This window comes from Paramormyrops kingsleyae, chromosome 8, assembly GCF_048594095.1.
Source record: "Paramormyrops kingsleyae isolate MSU_618 chromosome 8, PKINGS_0.4, whole genome shotgun sequence".
NCBI lineage: Eukaryota > Metazoa > Chordata > Actinopteri > Osteoglossiformes > Mormyridae > Paramormyrops > Paramormyrops kingsleyae.
Window position 1 is genome coordinate 23,004,654 of NC_132804.1, and position 27,283 is coordinate 23,031,936.

A 27,283-nucleotide genomic window follows, 5' to 3' on the forward strand; every position below is an offset into this window, starting at 1 on the left:
GTTAATAAAGTTGGTGGGACCAGGCAATAGCTTGACATTATGGAATGTATGTTTTACAGTATATGAGTGATTGGAGGTTTAAAAATCTTGTTATATAACTATTCCACACACCAGGGATCAGTGCCCTCCCCAGTCTTACAAGAATACAGAGATATCCATAGGTCCTTTTGCTAGAGACCTGGGTTTGTTATCAGGATGTTGGCCATTCAGAAGGAGAATATTCTGGAAAACGCCCAGCTCTATGACTAAAACAGAGAATTTTTTACAAACAAAGAAATTCTTTAGAATTAAAGCATCTATTAAGCAAGCATGAATTAGTACTGTTTCAACCCCCAATCAATGTCAACCTGTTTCAGCAGAGTGAAAGTGTATTCCAGAAAGAAAGATGCAGCAAGAGTTACACAAAATAATGAGTATTATGAACTAAGTGTGATTCCTTAGAAGAATGAAAGCAAGATGTGGAAATTAAATAATACAGACGCTCCTCTACTTATGAACAAGTTACGTTCCGAACAGCCTTTCATAACTTCATTATTCAACATCATTTTTTCGATATACGCAAGTACTAAGAACTAGGATGCTGGGAGTACGTACACTACACTGCTGCACAGCAGAAGTAGTGGGCGAAATTGGTGCTTGGAAAAAAAAAATGATGTTGTGGACAGGAAACGGGAGCCCAATGAAGACAATTTTGACTTACAGTCCTCTTCGTTCGTATGTCTGAAAGTTCGTAAGTAGAGGAGCGTCTGTAATTAGTTTATAATGAATAGTACCTTCTAACTTTTTGTGTTTTTCTTGCTGACTAGTTTGCAGAATAGTTTTTCTGTATGCGGCTCCCTATGCAATATTGGGTGATATTGACCTGTTATTTCCATATGTTCACACCACGTAAAATGTTTTTTATTTTTTTCCCTAAAACTTTCCACAATGTCCAGAACTTGATTGCCTGCAGGCTAAACAGGGCTGCAAGCTAACAAGCTCCCCGGGGGGTCTTTTCACGGACGTTGTCGAGATGAGTGCAAATCTCAGATGGAAGGGTGTGTACTGGGGGTGGGGGGGCGGTGTCCACAGGACATGTTCCTACAGGAGTTTAATCGCAATGCACAAAATTGAAAGCCTCATTGCCACAGCACCCACCCATTATCAGTCACATGGCACGGTGCCTGTTTAAAAACGTCCAAGGACTTGAATGCAAAGTAAAGCTAGGGTCAGTAACAAATCAAAAATACCCGAAGTATTGAAAGCTGTCGCAGGGTTCTTCAAATCTGACCCTCTATTCCAAATCCATGCCTTGTTTTCAGTTCTCCCAGGTAGTTAGTTTAATAATTACTGATTCTGATTGGTCAGAGAGGCTTCAAACCAGGCTCACAGGTAAAGGAAGGCTGGAAAATCAGCACGGACCTTGAGGACTGTGATTTGAATAACCCTGAGCTATCGTCTCTGCAGAGGAACAGTTGTATCTGGTAAGGTGCTTATTTTTCTGTTTTTCATATTATCTATCTGTCTGTTTGTCTGTCTGTCTGACTGTCATATTATCATGCTGTCTATTTTTATTTCACTAACTTGTCCTTATAGCCCCTGGTGCCAGTGATTGGCATTCAGTTTTATAGTAACGGAAAAGGCAGAAAGCTCCAGTTGTTATTTTTTAAGATATTGAAAAGTGTCTCTGCAATTTAAAGGGCCCTCATATTCCAGTAACCATGCTGATGAAGTGGAGAGAGTCTCTCTTCGCCATTATATTAAAATCTTTGCCTAGAGCTGTCAGACAGCCAGAATTCTTTGATGATCCAGAACATCATAAATTGGCCTTTTTTTGAATAAGAATGAGTTATTGTGTAACAGAACGAGTACAGAAGAACAGGGGGTCCTCTGGCATGTTCCTTGGTTTGGCTAGGCCTTTTTTATATTTGTATGCAGAACTCATTCAGGCCCAGGATTGTGACCTCTCCTTACGGCTGTAGTCTACCTGGAACCCAGAATGGTGCCCACCTCAAATGCTTGTGGCATGTGGTAGAAGAGTGCTGCTCCGAAGGAGGCAGTTCGTGAACATATCGCGTTATCTGCTCTTATAGTGAATTAGCACCCACAGTTAAACCAAACCTAAGCTGCAAGGTGAACACGCCTCAATTCATGTTATTACAGTCTTCATGTTATTACAGTCTTCATGTTATTACAGTCTTCATTTCACTAGATCAGATGTTGGCCTTATTGGGGGGTCTACAACACCACATTTTGACTTTAACTGGGAATGTTTCAGCTTAAGGACTTTTAGACTCCAATAGAATGGCTACATACAATAAGACCTCTTGGGATAGACTGGTTTTGTGCCCAAATGTGCAAAACACCTGACGCTGACCCCAGGAGACCTTTCTAGATCTTTGTTCTGGTAACCAGCAGCTGGGTTTGATGAAGTATTGTCCTATAATCCCAGCTTTTCTTTCACCTATAAAAGCTAAATGTACTTGGATGTAGAAAACGGCTATGGGGGAATTAATTTAGCTGAATAAGGGGGAACAAAGATTGCCCTGATTTCGGCTGCCGGCTCTCCTTATCTCTTAAGAGTAATTAAAGGGGATCCAGAGGTTGTGCCCCGCTAGAACACATGGCTGCAGGAAAAACCTGCAATGGTCTGCACTTCCTGCTACTCTGCATTGTCCCGATGAGACTGGGGCAGATGTTAGATAATGCCAGTTGGTCAATCTAAGATTATTCAAAACTGGGTGGTCCTTTGGGATAGTGCGTGTGCTAGTACTGTATGTAGCTGAGAAATTAACACAGGAACTATTGAAAAATTACCCTTTCAGATATGCTTGGGGAGTTAGGAGTCTGTGTCCAGAAGGTTTTCGATTTCAACCCCCTGACCGACAGAGTAACCTTATAAGTGTTGGGCCTTTGGGCAGCTAAGGCCCTTAACTGCATAAACTACTCCAAGGGCTCTGGGAAAATGCCATACAATATCCTTTAGAGACTGTATATGGTACTGGGTTAGGACTTGTAATCAGAAGATTATTTTATCAGGTCATTTTTCCCCTGCTGAACAATTTACCCATATTTGTATATGATTATATTGCTAAAATAGTGCAGTTTAAGCAGGTTGCTTATAAGCACAACAACAAGGTATCACCTGGGAGTTGAAGCAGCAACCTTCTGGTAACAACCCTGTGTGCCTAATTACTATGCTACCCAGCCAACTTGCTTAAATGTGCTTGCATGACTGGATATGTAGGGTGTATTGCACTCGCAGCATGTGGAAGTCTCCCTGTGCTTGACACTCCATGTGACTCCTGGCTGATGCGGGTCCCCTGGCTCGGTCAGACACGCTGTTGCAGCCCCTAATGAAAACACTCTCTTGCTGCAGCCAGGGGGGGGCGCCGAGGCAGTGCATCACTGCGTCAGCGATGGCGACGGAGAAAATCCATTATTTCAGCCATGTGTCCCGCACGACGTGCACCGAGTGCTAATGTCTGGGTTTCCGTGCCTCCTCCCCCACTAACGGGGCAGGACAGAGGGGGGTACACAGGGCAAACAATGACACAACCACCACATTCTGAAGGATAGATGTACACAAAAAAAAAACCTAATGAAAGACAAAGACACGTTTTATCAACGATCAGGAGGATGGATAAAAAGTGTCCGACAGCAGCTAACAGCTGGGTCACCCGTCCCAAGGAGAACGAAGCTTTGTGCTTCCATCCTGTGAGGATGGATGGCCGAAGCAAAACTGTTTTTTCCCCTTTGCCAACACTAATCACTTTAGGCTTATCAAGCCCTGGAAAGCGAACTGTCGGAAAGAGAAAGAGTGGCCACGCTTTCTCTCCCTCTCCCTTGTTTTCAGTCCACCATAAGGTGAACGTTTGATAGAAGCACTGCTGGTGGTGGTGGTGGTGGGGGGGGGTGGCTTTGCAGCTGTGCTATGGAGATAAGAGCAACTAACCTTGGCTCACCATTCAGTCCCTTAGCCTCCGGATAAGGGGGGTGGGACAAGACGGGATACACCTAGCCTGGAAGAATAAGGTGTGGATACGGGCTGGATCAAAGCGATTAGGATGATACTGCTTAAAACAAGAGTTAAGGCTTCCCAGTGCAATTAGAGGCCGTTAAATTCAGTTCAAGCTGAAGTTAATGATGCCGCTGCATTATCCAGCGATTTATATAAACACCTGCATGTGCAGCCCCACTCCCACAGACACGATTACGTCACTTATAAACAGAATAAAACGACGCCAGTGATTTTGCAGCGGAAGCTCCTTGTGGTTAAGTTTGAATCTTTTATGCCCGCAGGGCAATAGGTGTGTGTGTTCGTGTGTGTATATGCGTGTGTGTGTGTGTGTGTGTATGCGCGTGTGTATATGCGAGCGGGTTTACCTATCCTTATGGGGACACAATGTCCCCATAACGTGATAAATATCCGTTTTTTTTCCCTTATGGGGACCGGTTTCCTGGTCCCCATAAGGGAAAACTCTATTTTATAAAAAACGGTGACTGCTATGAAAAAACTAAAAATGCAAAAACTCTTGTATTTTGTTAGGTTACTTATGGTTATGGTTAGGGCAGGGTAGGGGTTAAGGTTGTCATAGTTAGCGTTAGCATTTTTCCCATTGAAATGAATGAGCGGTCCCCATAAGGATATGTTTACCCTACATGTGCGTGTGTGTGTGTGTGTGTGTATATGCGTGTGTGTATATGCGCGTGTGTGTGTATATGCGCGTGTGTGTGTATATGCGCGTGTGTGTGTATATGCGTGTGTATATGCGTGTGTATATGCGTGTGTGTATATGCGTGTGTGTATATGCTCGTGTGTGTGTATATGCTCGTGTGTATATGCGCGTGTGTGTGTGTATATGCGTGTGTGTATGTGAGTTTTGTGATCTTGCGTGTATTAAATACTTTGCCAAATTGAAATATCAGGAATGAAACCACGGTCTTCTTCTAGGTGCAGGATGAACACTTGCCCGTAGAGAGCTGACTACATTATGACAGCTGCCGATTTTGCTTTTAATAGCTCCTCTCCCCGGTGTCCGTAATGGTTTATTTTTCCTGCCACAGGCAATTCCAGACTGGGAAGTTGCACTGAAGTGCACGGAGATCAGTCTAAGGCTTGCGGATTAAAATCCCGGCCAGCACAATACACTTCTGTCCTTGAGTAGAACACTTAGACACTATGGAAAATTAGTCTTTCTGGATCTTTAACAAAAACACATACAGGTCAATGTATACAGCAATTAGCTATAAGTGAAATATACATTTATTAAATTAAACGTTGATTGGGTCACATGGCATGCAGAAGATTCTTCCCCATTAATCAACTCTTCTGCATCACGACTTTAACCATCGGGGTTTTGGTATATCTCAGGGTCGGCATAAGAGATTATATGGGAATTTGGGGAGTCTGAGGAAAGTCGGAAATGACACACAAAGGCCTGCAGACGACACACAAAAAAGTTTAGTGACTCCTAAATGCATAAAATATACAGTATGCACAGTGCTGGTTTGGAGGGCGCCAAGTGTGTTTACGGCAGCCGCTCACACGATAGCTCAGAGTGATAGCTCACAGTGATATTTCTATCTCGCGTCTTTTTGTGCCGTTTTAGTGCGCTAAACTGTACTGAAATCTGAAGCAATTGCTTTGATTGCCAAGGGAGACCAAAAAAATGTACGCAGTTTTTCCAGATCACAAGAGGTCTGCACCCCTAACCCCCACAATGTGGAAGGGTGGACTGTAGTTAAGGGGTTACTGGGATTAAGGGGTTACTCAAGCGAGTTATTTAAAATTACTCTGCATTTTGCTGTCTTGTTGAGGTTTGTACAGGTATTCTTCGCTATTACAATATCTGTTATAATGAATTAGCTATCTGAATGTGAAAAAAAACGCTATAAGGAATTTGTGTCTGAAAACATCTGAAGAAAACCATACTTTTCAGTAGACTTTGCGGAGTGTTATTATCTTTAAGTGTGTTATTTCATTCTTCGTTTGCATTGTTGTGTTTGTTGGAGGGTAGATCAAATACTGTATCTGATACTTACAGCATACTTGCATACTGTACATAAACATACCCACAAATGAGTTCATTAAGAGTTGAATTATGTCATAGTTGATTTTAAAAATCCTATATATAGTTCAGAAATCCTTGGTAGATTGTTATATATGTGTTTTAGTGATATTTTGGAAAATTGCCATATGCCAGTATTGCATTATTTGCATATTTGCATTGTTAATCTCGTTTTAAAGAAAAAAAAAACCCTTTTCAGCACCTTACTGTAAACAGATTATATTCTGATAAAGAGCTATGACTGAATTTGCCTGCTTAAGTAGCCAGCTATCTACTGGAATAAAGCAGGTTAAATACACTGGTCAAGGCTATCACAAGGCCCAGCAATCGGCAGGGGGAGAGCCTTGATTCTTAACCTCCTTGGTGCAGGCTCTTCATAAGCTGGCTATATGTACACTGAAACAGGTTTGTTGCCAGCATTTTCCACCCAGTACGTTTTAAAGGCTATAAAAGTGATAAACAAAAAGCATATAATAAATAAAATCTGCTTGTGTTGTCGAAACTTCGAGGTAACAGTGACAGACAAGAGCTGCCTGCAGATTGTATGTGTGCTGTTTGCTCTGTGTTGCTGGAGCATGTAGGATTGTGGGGAAAGTCTTTACACAGATGGGAAGGGAATCATTCATAAAGGTAACTGCATGCTTATGCACAGAAGTACAGACATTTGCCCAACTGGTTTCATTTATTCTGTAAATTAAATGTATCTGTTTCATAGCTGCCCGTGCTACAAAACGATCGCATAGCATAAAATTAGCATGAAATTGTAGTGTTAGGGTAGTCATCCAGCATAAGGATATCGGGTGTGCAAATAATTACTATAAATGTTTGCATTCAAATCTCTATAAGCCAGATTTTGTCATTGGGGGAAAATGGGGAATGAGGCATATTTTTTGCTAATAGAATATGCTCCGTGGCTCACTGGTGAGATGCTCTTCCTGACAGTCAGACTGCTGTATCGACTAGCATTGTGTCACCCAAAGGCTCTGTGGTTCTGTGGGCAACGTTCATTTGTAGGGTGTTCACTGTACTGTGTAGTGTAATGTGTGGGAGTATTCACTGTGGGCTATCCATTCATCAGTCTTTCAAGTGCTTATGCCAGTTAGGGTCATGGGGGTTGGGGGGGGGGGGGCTGATGCAATCCCAGCCAGCATAGGGCACAAGGCTGCGTATACCATGGGTGGGATGCCAGTGCACAGTGTTCTCCATAGCAACCTGGTCCTTGGGGACCCCCAGACAGTCCACGTTTTTGCTCCCTCCTAGCTCTCTGCCAGACAGTCCACATTTTTGCTCCCTCCTAGCTCTCTGCCAGACAGCTGGGAAGGAGCAAAAATGTGGTCTGTCTGGGGGTCCCTGAGGACCGGGTTGGGAAACACTGATTTAGATCTAAAGGTCTATCAGTTCAGTACCCACAACGCTATCTATTCTGTGTGTTTTCAAGTTGCACTGTGGCTCAGTGGGTAGCCCTGTTGTCTTACATATCAAGGATTGGTGAATCCTGACTCTGTGTGTGTGTGTGTGTGTTTGCATGCTTTCCCTTGTTATTTGTGGGTTTCCATTTGCAATCTAAAGATGCGATGTTAAGTGAATGGTTTTCAGTAAGTTCCCCATAGAGAATTATGGTGTGGACCCTGCTATTGATGTCAGTGACTGTCTGGGTGTAGTAGAGAAGACAGCTTTTGACTTTTTGGGGAACATAGTTTTTACTGTGATGGGTTTCCAGCTGAGCAATAGCAGTGATTTTGGAAGGTATGATAAAAGATTTTGACTGCGGGGAGTCTGATGTTCATTCTGTAGAGCAGCGAGGACCCTTCAGCACTGTGATCATTCCTGGGCTTGTGGCTGCTTACCATGATTTACCAGGGCGTAAGGCTTCGCCCCTCCATCTCATCATGCCAGGGTGTGGCCTTGGAACTTACACGGGTCATGCCAGGCATTAAAGTAAAGCCTCTGACCAGTTTTTCTGGCTTGACATCTGGCCATCTAAGAAAAAAATAAAATGGCATACCAGTACGTTTTTATGGTTTCGTGGTTAAAATCATGAATGTGATCAGAAGCACGGTGGTTCACTATGTTGATACTTAAGGAGTGTCTCAGAGGTGCTGCCGGTGTTCGGATTGTAGGAGTCCATTTCTACCAGGAACCCTGTGTTCTCTGTCAGGTGACTCTGATAGGAGCCAGACCCCCCCCCAATTAACTAATGTGACACATTGAATTGTACCGGGTGTCACACTCTCACGCAAACAACGACACATTTCCTAAATATTTTTCCCCGTTTGTTTATATGATGGATGCTCTTTGTTTGTGACTAGCAGTGAGTAGTGTAATGTGTCATTTTTGCAGATGTTACTGAAATATTTATTCAGGATTCGACAATTGAGGGATGGGGGGGGGGGGGGGGCTGATAAATCACTGCGATCTGAGCTTGTCCTAGCCGTACCAACATGCTGCCGCTGTTGGGTTATTGCACTGGCGGTTTGCATCAGCTTGAGTCAGCAGGCAGGCCTGTTTGTTTGGGTCAGCCTTGCTAACCAGTAGCCATCTCTCTTTACGACATCTCGACACTCCTGTCCGTTTATTTTTGGAAATACCCCATGGGCTTTTTTTTTTTATCAAGTTTGATTGTGCGTTTCTGTTGTTTTTTTTTTTTGGTCCTTTTTTTGTCAAACGTTTTGAACAGAAAGAATAATAGTTAATTCTACTGAGCTGAGGGCACTGTCAAAGTTATAGATTTTCTCTTTTAAAAATTACCCTCTTTGGTTGTTCCCAACAAAGTTGCAGACGTTTGTCTGTTATCGCTCAGAGAGAGGAATAAATCATAACAGCTCGTGTAATGTAGAGGTAATCAGTGTTCTCGCGTATGGCTGAGCTGTCATCCGTCTTTTCCCTGTATTACCAGAGGCAAAATGTTTTTTTTTAAGAAGAAAAATAATTAACATTTTGATGCAATGGACTTTCTTGAAACCAAAAAGAGTCATCCTTTATAAACCTTACCTTTTCTTCACCTTTTCCTGTGAGTTCTGTCTGTCTTGTGGTTCTTCTCCTCTCTCAGAATCTTAACCTTATCATCCGTTGTCCTTGTCAATCACATCGGGGTCGACGTGAACCAAAAAGCCTTCAGGAACCTCTTTAGTGGCGTTAAAGTATGACCCAAATAAGGCACTTGTCCATTTGTGAAAAAATTCTGGTTTGTATATTAACTAACTGATGAGTTTTCACAGCTGGTACCCAGAATACCCTAGTTAAGCAACTGACTTCACCCTGATTTATTCTTTGTAACCAAGACCAGACACATCCACCCATAATCCAGCTGCTTACCCAGTCCATGGTCATGGAGAGACTAGAGTCTATCCCAGTAAGCTCTGGGCACAAGGCAGGGGGACATCCTGGATGGGACTCCAGTGGATCACATGGAAGAACTGAAACAACTGTAGATTAATGTCCTTTATAACCAGATATGTGGATTTCATACGTCTCTGGGATGTCACAGCAAATTAAGCTCGTTCTGAGGCACTTAACCTTCCTGCCATTCAGTCATTCTTGTCTTCTGAGATGCATGACATGTAGATTTCAGTTGCTCGGCTGTTGGCTTGTCACTCACTAAAAGACCCACTTCCCGGCAGCCCCTGAGTGAGACATTATTTATGTGATGGATTATATATATTTGCACAGCATGAGACTTGATGCTGACCTTTCAAACACCCATGCAGTTTAACCCCCTGCCCACCCCCACTCCTGGCCATCCCCCCCACCCATAATACTGACTGCCATTTAAAAACTGTGGTTATAGTATCCACAACCGGCCTGTGCTCTCTTCCTGCCAGCTGGCCATTTTTAAACACAAGCTGGTGTTACAGTACATAATCGAGGGGAAAAATACAGTGCTGGACCCTTTTTTTTCTGGCAGAGTGCACTAAGATATCTCCAGCTATTCTTCTGTATGGTTTCCAGAACCTTCACCTCGCAGCCGTTCCCAGCCACCTCGTCTACGGTCACTGGCACTGTGACATTGCAGTTTAGTCTTTATTCCATGGGGTTTGCTCCCATCTCACCATCGTGATGTCGGAGAGAGTGATCAGCCCCCCCCCGGCCGCTGGCCCACAGAGTATGAGACACGCGCAGTTTTACTTGCAAGGGTGCACACCGCAGTGTAGCTACAAGGGTGTGGCACCACGAGAGGGTTTATTTATACTTTAAGGTGATCAGGTTACATTGTGGGTGTGAACAACATTTCGAGTGGGATAGAATGGGATGTGGAAGTGGGAGTGGAAATAGGAACAACAGAACGTACAGCAGAGGTGGGCTCGTCTGCTGCACGTGATAGAAAATTACTGTTAAGCATTTACACAGTTGCTACATGGAACAAGTTATACATTCATAAGAATACACATGAGTGAGAATATATACACAATCTCAACCCAACAGTGAAAACGTCACAAACTCCCCTGCAGAGCTTCTGGATGGAGTGGGGCAGCATGTCGGCCGACACTGGTGGTGCCACTGTGCAGTGGGATGCTCTTTAAGGGGCGGAGTTCTGCCTCGGGACAGCAAACTGCAGACAGCGGACATCTCACCTTCGGCCAGGATGCACTCTTTTACCCAGATAGGGGCCGGCACTCTGCCAGCTCTCTCCCGGCTTCTCTCACTGACATCCAGCTGACCTGGTTCCTGAACAAAAAACAAAATGGGGTCATGGCCCCACTGAGAAAGGTTTACTAAGTAAAAATTGGTAAAACTCAAAGACACAAAAAGCTCGAAAAGGTCTCTCTCAATGCAGTTGACCCCATAAAAATCCCAACAAGAGTCTTTGCGTATTCTGAGCCAGTTGGATTGCTGGGGCCAGTAACCAATTGGAAGTCCCAGTGATGGGGCAGATCCAGCTCTGTGCTGTGACCGTGGCGCACAACCCTTTCCTCAGCTAAATATGAAGTATGGAGTGTGCCACCGTCCTCCACTCTAGAAAGACTGTCACTCAAAAAACCCATCAATGCGTGACAGGAGCCACAAGCCCCTGTGCAGGAGACCCGCACGTGGACCTCGGGGGCACAAAACAGATCGAGCTGCTGTAATGGAGCCGTCAGTGCAGCAACCACTCCTCGCCACCCTCGACTGGAAGAGGGGACTGACACTTAGCGGGTGCTCTTCTGGCTCCCAGGGTTGTGGGTTCGATTCCGGCCCTGAGCCCTGATTGTACCTGTTCTTTGAGTGTTTGTGTGCATTTCCCTTGGGAGGTCTGGGATTTCCTCCCACAAAATTGGCCTTAATGTGTGGTCTGTCATTGACTGGCAACCCATCCAGGGTGTCTCCTGTCAGTGCTTCCTGGAAGAGGTTCCAGGCTCATTGCTACATTGTTCTGGATAAGGGGTGAAGATGATGGATGGATAAAGGAGACAGGGGTACAAAGGTAGGTTTTAATAGAACCTTAGGTTTGTCAGGTATGGCTGGAGTAAGATAACAGACACGTCGTGGAAATGCTCTGTAGAGCTGATGGCGAACAAGAATAGTGCTTCAAAAAAACGAAGTGGCAAAGCAACCGTGCTTCATTCCTGCTTAATGCAGGTAATGGACATTGCGAGTTTGCTCAAGCTGGTTTTCTGAGCTACAGACACTGCTGTTGCCTCGCTGCTCACCGCTCCTCTCTGAAGCCTCTTGTGATTTTCCACCGAACACAAAAACAGTGGGAGGATTTGTTCAGGAATGCATTTAAATTCTGCGTATGGCTGCAAGTGAAAGGGGGAAAAAAAACAACCTTTTTGTTGACGTGTCGACACCTGACCTCAGCTTCCACTGAAGAGACAGGAGAAAAGCGTGCTTTGTTTTTTGATTTAAAAGGAACATCTTGTTACCTAAATGTCAAGGCTTACTGGTTTTATTCAATCCAGCAGATTAATGTACTGGCTTTAATATTTCTGTGTTTGAATGCTTGGCTCCAGATTGAAGTCGTTAGCTTTTCAGGTTCCCACCTGTTATCTGCATAGGCAATTAAATATTAATTAGCTAATTATCTCTGGGTTCTTCCCATCCAGAGTGCATGCGGCATTATTCATTTAGCGATCCATGTTGGCAATAGCCAGCCGTGTCGCCTGTCTGGCTCATGTGACAGCAGCACGCATGACTGAGAAGGTTTTTCCAGTGAATCGTCACACTGCGGAAAATTGAACATCCATCTATTCGTCCTTCATAATCGCTTATCCAGTGCCAGGTCGTGGGGCCCTCAGCCCGTCCCAGGAAGCACAGTGCGTGAAGAGCAGTCTGAAGAAATATATAGTTGTTTGATTTATTGTATTTTGCTCCATTTTACCAGGGAGATTTTTTTGTGTAAAGACGTACATTTCAACTCTATACTCTCACAGCCTGACCCATTCATGCGCACACACACACACATGCATACACACACATACGCACACACACGCATGCATACACACACATACGCACACACACACACATGCATACACACACATACGCACATACACACACACACGTATGCATACACACACATGCGCACACATGCATGCATACACACACATACACACACACATGCATGCATACACACACATACACACACATACGCACTCACACGCACACATACACACACACATGCATGCATACACACACATAAGCGCACATACACACGCCCACACACTCCTCCTCATTCACCCACGGATGCCCGGCTTGCGCTGGCTAGCCAGGCATAGCTTAGTGCTTTTCATCTGCCTCACTCCTCTCAGAGCTACTGGGCGTTTTTAAATGTACCCCTCAGTGGTAGCAGTGGTGTGAGCTCAAACCAGCGTGGAACCAGTGACACCCCCCAGCGAGTTAAAAACCAGTGACACCCCCCCCCCCCCAAATGTTTATCAGACTGGATGGGGACCTGCGAGGGACTCGGTGACTTGCACACGTCACGGACTCACCGGCAGGTGGGTTTCTGGAACCCGGGCCGAAAGCGACTCAGGCAGGCCAGCAGCCAGCAGCTTCGGTTGGCCCACGCACTGCAAAGCTGGCAGATCCTCCCTGCTTCAGAGCACATGTGGATATCGGGGCAGACTGCTGGCTAAAGAAATTATCTGGAGAAACGCAGGCCATTCTCATTGGGGGCGGGGGACTGGCCCACATTCTGCAGACATTTACGATAGGAGGGAAATGCCAAACGACGGTTTACGTGTTTACAAAACCACTCCGATGCAAACGTGGAAGGTGACGGGGTGGAGGGAGGACGCTGGCGGTTCCTTCTCTTTAAAAGCAGCTAAAATTATAATAAAAAGGAACAAAAACATGATGCCGATAAAGTTATTTAAGCGGTAATTATGTTGCTGTCAAGATCTGTCTTTGTAAAACAGCAAGGACCCCTGATGGGGTTGATCTGTAACCTTCGTGCATCGATTTCTCATGCCTGATCAAGATGAAAGAGGCTCATTGGCTCTCCAACCAGCAGAATATCCAACAGCCATTTTGAAGACTCCTGGTGCTGCGCTTCTGACATGCTAGCTTCTCATCGTTCTTTTCTAATCGGTAACGTTTCCTATACTGTCCAATCAGATTCCTCCCCCGTTGACGTCCGAGGTGTTGCCTCCGCAAGTCCTGCGTTTGTGTGGTTCAGTGGGCATGCGGGGCGCGGCACGGCATGTGACACTGGTGCAGGGCCAGCTGGATTTTAGTAATTAGGTTACCTGTAGGTACAGTTGCCAGTGACCAGTTGCTGGGGCCAGTCACCATCCATGATGTCAGTGATAGTTTTTTTAATGTCATCTCTCATTTATTGAGCAGCATTGCAAGTGTGTTTGTGTGGGGCACGCCCTGCTTTGTCGCCACTGTGATGTCACGCATGTATGCATCCTGAAAATGCAAACTTCCGGGATCAGTGACCCATTCTGTGTTACTTCAGATTTTTAGCATCAGTTTTGATGGCTTTCGGTCTGTCAGTGAGGCTGTATCTGTTGTGAGACTAGATATTATTTTCGTAAGAAGTCTTATGATGACGTCTTTCATAAGAAGTCATCCTGTACTGAGTGGCCACTTTATTAGGTACACTTCTCAGTTACTAATCCCCTGTTGCCTACAGACCAGCCTGCATTTGTTGATATGTGGATTCAACAAAACACTAGAAACTTCTCTTATGGAGTTTGGTCCATGGCTTTAACAAGTCGGGCCATTCTCCTCCAACCTCTCTCATTAACAAGGTGCTTTTGCCCTCAGAACTGCTGCTGACTGGGTTTTTCTTTGTTTATCGCACCATTCTCTGTAAACTGTAGACACTGCGGTGTGTGTAAATCCCAGGAGGATGCCTGTTTCTGTGATTCTGGAACCACCACGTCTGGCACCAACAATCACACCCCTTTCAGAATCACTTAGATCAGACATCTTAGCCAAATAGTAACTGAACCTCCTGACCCTGTCTGCTTGCTGTATGTATTCAGTTGCAGACACATGATTTGCTTGTTTGGAGGAGCAGGCTGTGTGCGTTAATGAGCAGGTGTACCTAAGTTCCCTCTGAGAGTATGTCTGCTGTTTTCTTGGTATACGATTAAAAAATAAATTGCAGCCCAGGCAGACAGGAAACATATTTTTAAAAATCATCTATATTAAAAATTCATTGTAAAACATGATTTCAACAATAAAACAGGATGGTAAACAGCAGAATAAAATTTTCCAGATGCTCATTAGTACCTGGTCCATTTTAATCAAGCGAGATTTTAGTCATAATGATCCAACAATCATCTGTCCTGTTTCCAAAACAGCCTGTAGACAGAGTCACTGTCCCAAGAGGGAACAGGTAAAGCGGGGAACCCTCAGGATTGGTCAGCACCAAGAGGCGCTCCTCAAGCTATTTATAGTCGCTGGTTCACCTGCACTTTGAGCAGCGAGATGAGACAGTAGCTCCGGAACGAACCCACGCAAACATACGGAGAAGGAGCAGCCTCTCCCCCAAGGATCTGCGGCCTCAGGTCTATGATCCGAATCCACAGCCCCGAAGATCTCAAGTTTAAAACAGTGCTAATAAATAGCAAACTTATGGCAAGAGGAGAAAATTGCATCAGTGTGATTTTTATTACATCCCACAAGGCAGGATTCAGTGCTTGTCTCCCGAAGCTCTTGGTCCTAACAAACAGGTCTGCTTGAAAATGGGCGTGTGTTCCCATGCCGCACGAGAAATGTGATGTATACATGAGAGTAGGCATGTCTACACTATGTTTATAGTATTGTTGCCAGCATAATCTGGTTGCTTGACCTCTTTAAACTGGAATACAGACATATATTCCAAAAACCCAGAAAGAACCGGAGGTTTTCTTGCAATGGCCTGGAAGAGAGGTTTGGGGGTTAGCGTCTGTTATTTGTTAAGGGGGTGGGGGGGTGCAGGACGGCAGGGGTCAAACAAAAGCCGCTTTGTTATACCAATATTATAAAATGCACAAAGCCCACTGGATCTGCACGGGTGATCCTGTTTAAAACTGGGCAGTCTAATCAGGGTCAGCTGGGACTCATTACCTGAGACACCCATAGGGACAAGGCTGCTGATCAATTGCCATGGCAACAAGAGAGATCGTCCGAATCTGGCTGTGTTCCACCGCGTTGCCTCCCGCTAGCTGTCGACAGTGCAATTTGCATATGTCACGTCTGGACCGCGCATGCCCGTCACGAGGGCGACCTGCCTCTGAGCGCAGTGCATCGGCGAGTTTGGCGAAGCTTGACGAGGAAAGCAGCGCTGCGTCTGTGCCCCGTCTCATTATGATCATTGTAATTCCATGTTTTGGTCTTCCCCTGGTACTGGCGGGTGTTATATCCGTGGCACTGAGGCAACTGACTTGGTATCTCAGGCCGTTTGTTTGTCCCCTCATTATGAGGAGCACAAACACTAACTGACTGCAGTGACGTTGTCCTCCTTACTGTGTCTTTTTTTTTGTTTGGGCTGTTTGAATTAGGTGCCCTTCCATTCGGCTCCCTTCCACGAGCGCTGCGCCAGAGACGTGCCCATTCGCAAATGGCACGCCGATCCCACTAGAAGCCTGCAGCCAGCGCTCTTTTCTGTAATTGGCGTGGAGTCAATGCCAGGATCGATATGGGGGCCGGCCAACCGTCAGCTGTTGATAATCACGATCTTAACCTTCAGCAACCCACTCCCTCCTCCTGCCGACCTTCTCTCCTTTAGGCTAGAGGCCTTTCCCATCATCCATTGGGAGTGGGGGGCTTAAGGCACCATGTATACGCCCTTACTCCCTCACAGAGTAGACAGGAGGATAAAAGAAACATTGTAGAGAAGTCGTTAAATATCCCCACGGGCCTGAGTGGTTGGAACATGGATGGATGGATGGACTTGAAATATGGGAGTCTGTAATATACCAATCGGTGTCGTCTCATTTTGTTGTTCTGGGGCTAGTTCTCATGGGAAACTTGATAGCCTAGAGGTAAGGTTGGAGCATTTTAACCTTTAGGTTGCTGGTTTAAGACCCAGGTTGACTTTGGCCTGTTAAGAAAGCATATTATTGTAAGTTTAAAGGCCGGTCTAGCAGGAAAGAGATGTAACGTTCACACATGATGTATGATTTCAGGCGCCGGTTTTTAATTATGTTGGTGGTGGAGCTAAAAGCTGGTCATCTGGAGCAGCTGTTTCCCAGTTTCGCTGAGCCTGGCGAGTAGGATAATCCATCACCTGCGAGGCTTGTAGCCAGACTTACGCGAGGTCTGTCTCTTCACCTAGAGAACTTCCCTGAATCACAGAGAAGGCTTTTCGCTCACAACTGCCCCAAAGTCACAGTTTCTTTTCACGTTCATGAGAGTGCGTGCACACACAGACACACACACACACACACAGACACACAGACACAGAGGGCACATCAGCACACAGACTTTAAGAGGCAAACCAGAGTTTATTGAGTCCATTAACCTTAATCTCTCAGCCCATTCTCTCCCAGTAACAGGCCTCTTTGAGTGCCCCTTTTACTGTCACTGCTTGAAGCTATTCTTCCAGTGAGATCCTTGCAAGAAAAGCCTACTAGGGTCCTTATTTTGCCCTCGCTCTTCTTAATGAGATTCATCTGCCTGGCTCGAGGCCCCAGGGCCAGCCGGAGCTGACCCGCCTACATTCGTCGCTCCTATTTTTCCAGCTCCTGCTTCTCGCCCTGGAAGTGCCTTGGCATTTTTCCTGGCCGTAAAGGGAGAGTGTATCTGGTGGGAGGGTGGGGGCAGCCTATAGGGGCAGCCCTCCCCCAATGCCCCCGATGCCCCCGATGCCCCCACCTTCATTGTTGCCATGTACTGGCTGTCTGGGGGCGATCAGCTGACTTTTATTTTTTTTGAAAAAGCGACAATGGCGAAAAGGCTCTGGCGAGTGTGAAATAATTTCTCCATTTGGCTGCTTTGAAAAAAAATATTTTTTTTAAAGGAGTAGTTTAGGCTCAAACATGAAAAGGGATTGATAAAGACATGCAACAGAAGGGTCAAAAATTCATCTCTTCGGCTCAGCCAGGAGGATTAAAAATAATTCACAAGACAACTGGCACAAATCCTTCCTCAGCGTGTAGTCCTGTAGTTATACAGGCAGATTTATATATAATTATTCGTATTTCCACTTGAAATTCAGTCGTCGTAAATCAGCAGCATTAGTCACGTCTGCCTGCTGTGAACTGCAAACTTAGTGCCTGTTTGTGACCTAAGCTTTTCACGTGAAACTTTTGAACCCTGAGAAGTGCCTCATCCTATCGAGTTATATTTATTCGCGGTCAGTGTTGTGTCGCCATATCTCAGGATCGATTGGCGTGTTTTTGCTGCAGGGGAGCTCTCTGTTCTCTGTTGCTTTCTTTCTTTGTCGTATATCTGGTTTACCTCCTAAACGGCCATGCATGTTAACTTCAAATATGTTTATTTTAATTAATTAATACATTCAAATTCACAGTAATTTTGTTATTGCTAGTTAGGTTTGTTATTGGTCAAGCACTTTTTGTCCCTGCAAGGCTGCCGTAGGCTACTTCTTGTTGCGTTCTGGATTGGGCATGTGCTTCATTAAAGTGAAGTTACTTGCCTTCGGCAAGTCGCATTCGATGTGGTGCAGGGAGCTGGATCTCCCTTCACTTTGGAGTGTCCAGTCCGTCCGCGTTCGCCATACCCTGACCTGTAATAACCTCCCCTTCACCCGCAAGCATAATGACTCTGTTTGCCTGCCATTACTTCTAAACACATTACATTTCCCCCCCCCCCCCCCCCCCTTGTTTCAGAGGCTTTCAGAGGAATATGCGCGCACCGAAATCACACTCATTACAGCGAGAAAATTGTGTGGGTCACGGAGTTCGGCCCTTTGTCTGCTAAATATTTTGGTCAGATGTCGCCTGCAGTATCGCGCACGTGAGTGGCAGCACAAGCTGAGAGACGCACTGCCTTTGGTGTCGGACACACTAGGGTTAACGGGACACCATCCGCCAGTCACTTCAAAATTCATACCTCGATGCATCCGGCATTAAAGCCCGTGGAGATGAACACCTGTGGATGTGTAGTATAGGGGACTCACTCTTCATGCGGCAGCCGTTTGTCCTGACGGTGTTGCTGTGACGTCCTGCACGCTGAGCTCCTCGCCGCGGATATACAGCATCGGCGAGGTCTCCGGTGTCAGTGTCAGCCAGCACGTCTGTATATTTAGCTGTACTGGGGAGTCAGCAGATCTACGACAATACAGCCAGTTATCGTCTATAAAAATATCTTCTGGCTTCCACAGCTACCAAAGGAATGTGAAGGGGAAATAAAAAAAGACTTTATAAAACAAGAAGGGACATATTATTTTTTTATTTACGACATGGGGAGAACACACATAGCACAAGGGTGGTATTCGAACCCACGACCCTAGAGGTGTATCATGAGCGGCTGGAAGATGGATTTAGATTTTTTTTTAAAGTTCTCTTTCCTGATTGGTGAGTCAGGCCGGGCGTCATGCTGCTGAGTCCAGCTGTATCCACTTTCCGGACCTTTCTGCTCCTTCCGGCTCAGCGTTTCGGCCCCGTCTCACTTTGTCATCACCTCTCTCTTTCTCTCTCACTCTCTGTGAACCTCGTTCCCGCTATTCCCCGGAGTCCCAGTGCCGGTGACACACTTCGGTGAGGATGGTGAGTCTACCATCTGCGTGCAAATCTGCCCCCACCTCCCCGAGGGAAGCAGACTCGTAAAGTCACTGAGGTGGGACAGAGAGAGATGGGCCTCCAGACAGGTTCTGGATGTTCTCACGTGGGTTTAGGCTGGGTTTCTTTGAGTGGACACAGTGATATCATTCATAATTCTGGGCTCCGCCCCGGACCCGTGAGCCCCTCCCACTGGGAGGCAGAAGAGGAACGTGGTGGGCCGAGGTTTCTCCCAGCAGAAACAGAGCCCGTTCCTCTTCCATTTCCTTGTCCCTCTGTTTTCTGCTGACTCGCTGCTCCTCGCCATCTACAAAGCATCATACCTGGCGCCGCTCCTGGTTCATTTGCGGAGGCCCTTTTGCAGATTGGATCTGCCATCTTTGGTTCTTCCTTCAGCCTTGAGCGTTATGAGATAACAGCAGAGACATGCCGATACCCCAAGCGCAGTGAATGCAGGGTGCCTGTTTTCCACATTTATCCAACCAGTTTTTTCATTTCTTTTTTTTTTTTACTTTTTTGGTTGCTTATTAGCGTCCTGGCGGGATCGTAGCATGAAAGCGTAGTTTGTTGCTGATGTGCACACAGGACACGTAGCTGTGCCCGTTGACCTGAGCGTGCCAGAGGCACCTTTAAAGATAGACGAGTATTAGCGAATCGCCTGGAGTCTGGAAACCAGCCGACGGCCCAGCGGCTGAGATGAAAGGAGCTGGGCGTGACGTGCTGTCAGTGCTTGTATGAACCTTACCATCATGATCCCAGTCCCACTTACACCCCCCGTTTACTGGATGTCCCTGGTCACGCACACGCACACACACACACACACACCGCTGTCTTCCGCTCTCTGATGTTATCAGCTTAAAAGGTTGTGTTACCAAGGACACATCCAGGTCCAGCTACCGTGACAGCGAGCGAGTGAAAGCAGAGTGGGGGGGGGGGGTGGGGGGGTGCCATCGTTTTGCAGAAAAGTGGCCAAGAAAAATAGGAAGAGCAGAGCTTCTGGGGGGAGAGTCTGCATTGTTTTCCTGGGGAGGTAAGACACTAGGGCCAGCTTGTTCACCATTAAAGACGAGGACATCGCTGAGCTGTGTGCCTCCATACTGCAGGGCTGTCTCACCCCCTGTGCTGCTCAAGCGCTTGGGGTCAGGAAATCTTGTGAGTTCCTGCAACGATGGGAACCTCAGGCAAGCAGGCACATGTGACGTGGACTGAAATGACGGCTGTTTGTTTTTCAGACCACCCCCCCGCCATCGTCCCAAGGATTGTATATCCTGTGGGTCCGAACCCCAGGTGCAGGACCGCTGCGTTGCCATAACAAAGCACTATATTTAGGGGCAGAGACAGCAGGGGGTGTGGCAGTTCAGGTCGTGTAGCTAGCAGTTGGCCAGTGGATATCTGGTCCCCCTCCCGGGACTCGTCATTTAAGCTACATTTTTCATGTTTTTGTTTGGTTTGCGTCACTTGGCTGTCCTCAGCCGACAGCGGACAAAGCTTAACTTGCTAATTTCTCCCCCTTTCATCCCCACCCCTCCTGACCCGCTCCGAGCGAGATGTTCGCCCATCGAGGAGTTAAGGCGGAGCAGCAGTTTGTGTGGCCGCCCACGCCGGCCTCGGCGCGGAGCAGCAGATGTGTGTGGCCTGGTGGCAGGGCCCTGTCCAGCCGTCGCCTGCTGTCTCCACATCTTTCCCACGGAATTAATCTCTGTTTCTGGCTCCAGGGAAAATTGAAACATGTTTGAATGAAAAACAGAATGAGGCGTAATTGTCTGTTTGTATGTCTGCATTATTTGTGTTTTTTTTTTTTTTGCTTGTCCTGGTTGGGTGTCTACATGGCTGTTCTGACATGCTCGCGTGCATGCACATGTGCCTTTGGCACAACTGCGCACATTCGTGCGGGAGAGCAATTAGGCGATGGTCACGTGGCCTGGTGCGGACCAGGGGCTGATGAGGATGTGGGCCAGGCATAATGGAAGCCCGACTCCCTGGCTGACTAATGAAGCTCTTTAGCTGTGGGGTTCCTTCTGCTGAAAACAATAACTGCCAGAGGTGATAAACAAACGCAAAAAAAAGCAAAAACAAAAACTCATCAGAGGTGGGACTACTCGGATTGCATATCAAGTCTGCCTTTCAATCACTAAGTGACGGCATTTACTCCCCAGGGCTGAGCATGCAAGAAAAATTAAGGCTGGTTATGTAGCAGGAAAGGGAGAAAGGAGGAGTAACCATCCATCATCTGAGCTGTAACTGTAATCCACTGCAGGGGCGCAGGGGGCCTGCAGCCTATCGCATGCAGCACAGGGTACGAGGCAGGGCCACGCCTTAGATGGGGTGCCAGTCCATGGCAGGTCACTGGCTTTCAAGGGCGGATGAATTAGGGGCACCACTTCACTGGGTCACCTGTAACTGTGCAAGGAAACTGGATTGTCTGGAGGAAACCCAGACAAACACAAGGAGAACAAGCAAACTCCACACATGCACACACAAAAGGCGGGGGGTGCAGGATTTTTAACCCATAGCCCTGCGGCCCTGGAGGTGTGACACCACGCTGCTACCCACTGAGTCACCTTGCTGAGGGAGAAAAGTTTAAAGCCTGTCTGTTGTAAGCTGGGTTTTTTTTTTTGTTTTTTTTTTTGCGGGAACTATTTTGAGCAAATTGCAACATGGGTGAAACACCTGTTGTGCATCCCTAATACGTCCCACTTAATATCCAGCAAAATAGCAAATATGATGGCCAGACCCCTCATATGACCTCACACTGGAGGCTACAGGGACGTGTGATCGCTGCGCTGCCAAACCGATGAGTGTCATATCGTCATGGTGATGGTCGTCATGGCACGATACGGTGCGGACAGAAAGTAACATCACACCATGCACTGAATCCGTTTCCCTGACAGGAGGGCCCCTCAGCAGCCGTGTGGCGTTCCACGCTCCCCGCGCCAGTCATTACACCTGAATTCACTGACCCCTGTTTCATAAACTATTTTATCTGAAGACCACACCCCCGGGGCTGAATATCGGTTTGCCATAAACGGCTGGGAAAGCACAGGACTGGGATACTGCCATTAATCTCAGTGTAACCTCTGCTGGGACAGTTACTGCAGTGCTCAAGAGGGCTATCCATCTCACAGCCAGATCGCATAAGAAGTCGTCTCCGGAGGTGATGGGAGTTAAGGAGACTCGCATACAGCACACCTAGAGCCCGGCCATTACATAAAGCTCTTGTTTTCTTTTTGCTGATTCAACTTGTACGTTCGACGACCTGGTAGTTTGCTCTGCTGAAGCCAGATACCACGTCCCGGCTCTCTGCGTAGCCACGACAGGATCACTCTGCCCTGGAGGACTGTCACGGTCCTGTGATTTATATGTTTATGACCGTCGCTGACTTTGAGTAATCCTTTTTATTTTCATTTTGGCCTCCTTGCGAGTCTCTGTAAGGAATATCAATTATCACTTCGCTCTTCTTTAATCACACTACTCTCCCCCCCCTTTTTTTAACTGTGGGACCCCGCAGAAAGCATCAGGACTGCTCGTCCGCCTTTTGTGACTCAATTTAGTGAGTGGGCTTATTTATTTTTTGGGCGCGTTGTACTGCACCCCCCCTTAGCTAACGACGTTACTTATCGAATCCACCACTCGACTGTAACGATTCCATCTTTCTGCTTTACTATTTATTTGTTCATTTATTTATTCATTCATCCGTTATCTGTTTCGTTATTTACTTTGGCCCCCGAGGCTGAGCATGGTCAAGCGTGTAAATAGATAAATTAATCAGTTGGTGTGTGGTGGGGGGCCCCAGGGGACCTCAGTGGGGATGAGGCGCCGTCTCCGTCACCGGCCTTTAAATCGTGCTTTGTGACTTTGAGAAGCTCCGAGTTGCTCTCGCTATAAATGACCGATGTCGCGCCGTGTGTGATGCCAGCTGTCCGGCGCCGGTCTCCGGCTGTCCGGTCGGTTTAATTTGCTTTATTTCGCCTGAGTTTCCCCGCTTTTAGCTACCCTGACATGCTTAGCGGCCCCTGCTTGAGCCTCCTGTGTTAGTAAGAGAGAGTGAGCGGTTTCCTAAGCCTGTGAGGAAATACCGGCCCCTGTTGGCACAAGGAGGGAGCCTCACCCACACCCAAACATGGTGATTCGGTACTTAACACAGCACTCTCACATCTCTAGGGCTGGGGGTTTGAATCCTGCCTCCTGCCATGTGTGGAGCATTCTCTGGTTCTCTTCACTTTGTGCATATTTCCTCTTGCAATCGTAAACTGGCCCATGATGTGCAACTGTGAGTGCGCCCTGCAATGCACTGGCATTCCACCGGGGGGCGCCCCCTGCCTCGTGCCCTGTGCTTCCTGGGAGGGGCTCCAGGATCAACGTGACCCTGGGCTGCTCCCACTGTGGGTGTATTCAGTACTGAATATATACACAACCTACTGAAACACAGAGGGACCAATGCCAGTGAGGAGGTACATTATGCAAATCCAGCAGGCTTTTGGAAAGCGTATCACACCCATGGGTTTATGTGGCAGCTCCCGATTGGCCTGTGGTGTTTATTTGTGGTGTCACAAGAAAACTAATCTGGAGTAAACCTAGAGGTGATCTGAAAGTATGGTTATCGTTTGTTGATGTGACCTTAAGCTTAGCGAGCTTAAAGGTTGAATGACTGATATCATTTACGAATCACAATAGCTCATGGTTCAGAGAAATTAACTGGCTCAGTTAAAGCCCACCCCCCCCCCCCACCCAAAAAAAGCACTGGGCCCTTGCTCAGTGGTGCTGAAAGCCTGTGGTTTGGAACATTCATTGTGCCTAATTCACTACTGTTTGGGAAACCTCACTTAGTGATAAACATACCCTTAGAACCTCAAAGATCCGAAAAGGAGTGAGATTGAAAAGCAAAGAGCACAGCTCAGGAAACCTGTGTTTAATCAGCCGGCATTTTGATTGAAAAATGTGCCGTTTCTTCTTAAATCAGTTTGTCATTGTCAAAATAAATCCAGCCAATCAAGGCAAAGTGTTTTGCCAGATTGCAAATGAATTCGTTAAACGGCTATCTGGTGCATCTGATGGATTGAAACCTTTCATTTTTTTCGACAAAAAAAATAAAGATTTCTTCTTTTGCCGCACTAGTTTGCTGGAAACCGCGCTTGTGATGGATTGAAGAAAAAAGAAAATTTCCAAATCACCCTGACATCTTTAGTGCTGGTCTGCGCAGATGGGCGATGCTGAAAAAAATAAAACATAGGGTGTCTCTGAGGTCCCAGGAAAACGAGAAGAAAAATCAATGGCAGGAGGAGATTAGAATATAAAGCAGACGTAGAGCAGCGCTAATGGGACATTAAACTGTAAAATACTGCTCTTTATTGGTAACGAGTATGATCAGCCATCTCGACGGCCTTCTGAGGTCATACGTAACGAAAAAGCTACAAACGCTGTGATTAAACCATGTCGGCTTGAGACAGCAAGTCATCTGCTCTCATCTGATCGTGTCTGGAAACTCAAATGCCAGGGCACAGACCTTCGAGCCCACGGGACAGCTTTTACACAAAGGACAGGCACCTCAGCCTTGGCCTGTGTCGGCTGTCGACTGTGTCATTGGTGTGTCAGTGCACAGGTACCAGAGAGGCTGCTGTAACGCTTCTCTCTGCTTCTCCATCTCCTTGATTCTGTGCCAAGAGCTCTGTGGGTTTTTCCATGGAATATCATTAAAAGGGGGCGGGGGGGTTGGCTGTAGGTCGGTTTGACAGAAAATACAATGTAAATATAACTTTCTCTGTGTACGATTTGTGCTCCAGACTTATTGTGAATCCTGTACTGTGTGCTGATGTTATAGCCATCCATCCATCCATCCATCTTTCCATCATTCCGCTTTCAATAACCTCCTCCCCAATAAGCTTATCCAAATAGCCAGTGTAGGAAGATAAAGCGGATTGTGTTCCAGACAGAACGTCAGTTACATTGTGGTTTATCGTAGGAGGAATCGCGTTAAATGAGCATTACTCAAACATAAACTAATTAGCATAAATCTGTCTGAAGAATCTGTTGTCAAACAGAGTAACAAACTGCATGTTAAAAATTATTTGGTTTCCTTTGACATTTTTGTGCCCCCAACCCCTGCCCCCCAACTGAACTGGCTGTAACAAATTATTGGTGTATTTCCTTTCCTACGGACTGGCCTGGTGTTCTGCCTGATTGCTGACCGGCTTAGCAGGTAAAGGCACATAAATCTTTGCAAGCCAAACCATGAGAGGACAACAGAGGATAAAAGCGTCAGATGCCAACTGAGGATGCTTGCGATCCGAGAAGTGTTTAGTCATAAGAAGTGAGGACAAAAGCCAGCTACTTGGCGTTTACTGAGCAATGGTGGTGGGGGGGTGGCACGGTTATTACAGGAGCTAATGTTGAAGTAATTACACCCACAGTCAGGAGAGCAATTAATGTCACTACCACAGAGGACTGAGTGAAACTTTTTGTGTGCTTGTCAGGGGTCGTAGACCTTAATTATACATCAAAAACTTTAAGAGACCTTCTGAAAGATACAAAGCGTATTTTATGCTTCTCTGGCACTTCTGACAAAATGAAAGAAATACAGTTGTAATGCCGGGGAGAACTGAAAGAAATCACAAAGAAAGTATTACAAGGGGACGTATTCCAGAAGATTCCCGAATTCAACACGCTATTTCAGGTTCTGGCCAATGTGGAGAAGTCCAAACCATCTTTACAATCTTTTACACATGTTATATGTGACATGACAAATAGATGTGTTGTCGGGAAACCGCCCCAGAACCCCCCCCCCCCCCAAGAGGGGGGGGCATTTGAAGGACATGGCATTGAATTCCAAAACAGGACCAGGTGCTCGGGCTCTGGCCCAAGACTCTGATTGGCTAGTTCACATGTATATGGTTCAGCTGACATCTGTGGCCACCTAACCTTTGACCTGCAGGAGGCCATGTGGTGTAAATAACCACCTCACCCGTACGGTTGCGGTGGGTTTGTGGAAACACGTGGGGGAGTGTGACGTAGACAGTGTCCTGGATTCTGTCGTCTGCTTTGCTGTCATATAAATTGCTTGAAAGAGAGATTTTACAAATACATAGATGTCTTTTTATAACAGGAGTGGTGACAGTTTATAATTCCGGGAGATCTGATACGAAGACCTTTTTTACCTGCCGGTCATGGTTAATCTCACACAGGCTCTGTTTTTAATGTCCTGTTTCACTAGCTCATGAAAAACACCTCTTGTTTCCCATCGCTGGGGTTAGATGGAGATAACAGCTGACAGGTGCAATGGAATGAGGTGAGGATGCAAAATGGAGTCATCGTCGCATTTCTGCTGGCGCGCAGGCTAATTTGCACAGACGGAGGTTGGCAAGGGAACAAGCTCTCCGTCCCCTGACCCTCAGCGCTGTCGTCTCGCACCCGTTGGAAACGGCCGTGATCAGTCTGTCATTCGGAGCTGTGTGATACCGTTATCACTTCCGTGAATCACGACCCTACTGCACCTTTAAATATGGAGGTTAACCTTGTGCCATCCGTACTGGGGAACACACATCTGATTGATGGGAGAGTTAAAATAATACCAAATCTGCTCGTGAGCACAGCAGTGATAAATGTTAGAGATGCTAACGCTCGACTGTTTGGCTGTGGTCTGCGAACTTGTGCAGATATTGTTAATGATCTGGCATCCCATCCAGCCTTGTGCCCTGTTCTTCTAACTGGCTAGATGGATGGATGAGTAAAGGTCATACCCAAAATGATGAAACACGCCATGCAGATTCCCCTTACCTACAGCTGGCAACCCCCCCCCCCCCCCCCCTCTCTTTGATGTCCTGCAGGGACAATCTCATTCCTTCCAGGGCCTCCAGCCCAAAAGAAAAAAAAACATCTCACTTTCAGAACCAGCAGAACATGCAGAGTGTAAAAAACTCAGAACTGAAGAGCACGGGTGTTAATGACCGTGAACTGTAAACATTTATGCTAATACTTCTGTTTATAAATGTCACTGTTTGGTATTTAACGGGAGACGTGTTACATCTGCTGTGTTCATGGGAAGTTCCGTTGCTTGCTCAGTATTTTCTACTGCTTCCATTGTGTCTGTCCAACGGCTTTTTAAAAAGCATCAGCCTGGAAAATATGATTATATTACTAATAATA

General features: G+C 46.4%; 1 protein-coding gene and 1 long non-coding RNA gene across 2 annotated transcripts in view; one reads left to right on the forward strand and one right to left on the reverse strand.

Annotated features, from left to right (window-relative positions):
• asic1b (acid-sensing (proton-gated) ion channel 1b) overlaps positions 1–27,283 on the forward strand; it is a 149,685-nt gene that overhangs the window by 56,022 nt on the left and 66,380 nt on the right. The gene's annotated exons all lie outside the window — the stretch shown is intronic.
• On the reverse strand, positions 10,170–18,632 carry LOC111835284 (uncharacterized). The gene is made up of 2 exons (XR_002836204.2): positions 18,477–18,632; positions 10,170–10,715 (listed from the first exon to the last, which is right to left on the reverse strand). It is a non-coding gene; the product is annotated as an uncharacterized lncRNA (long non-coding RNA).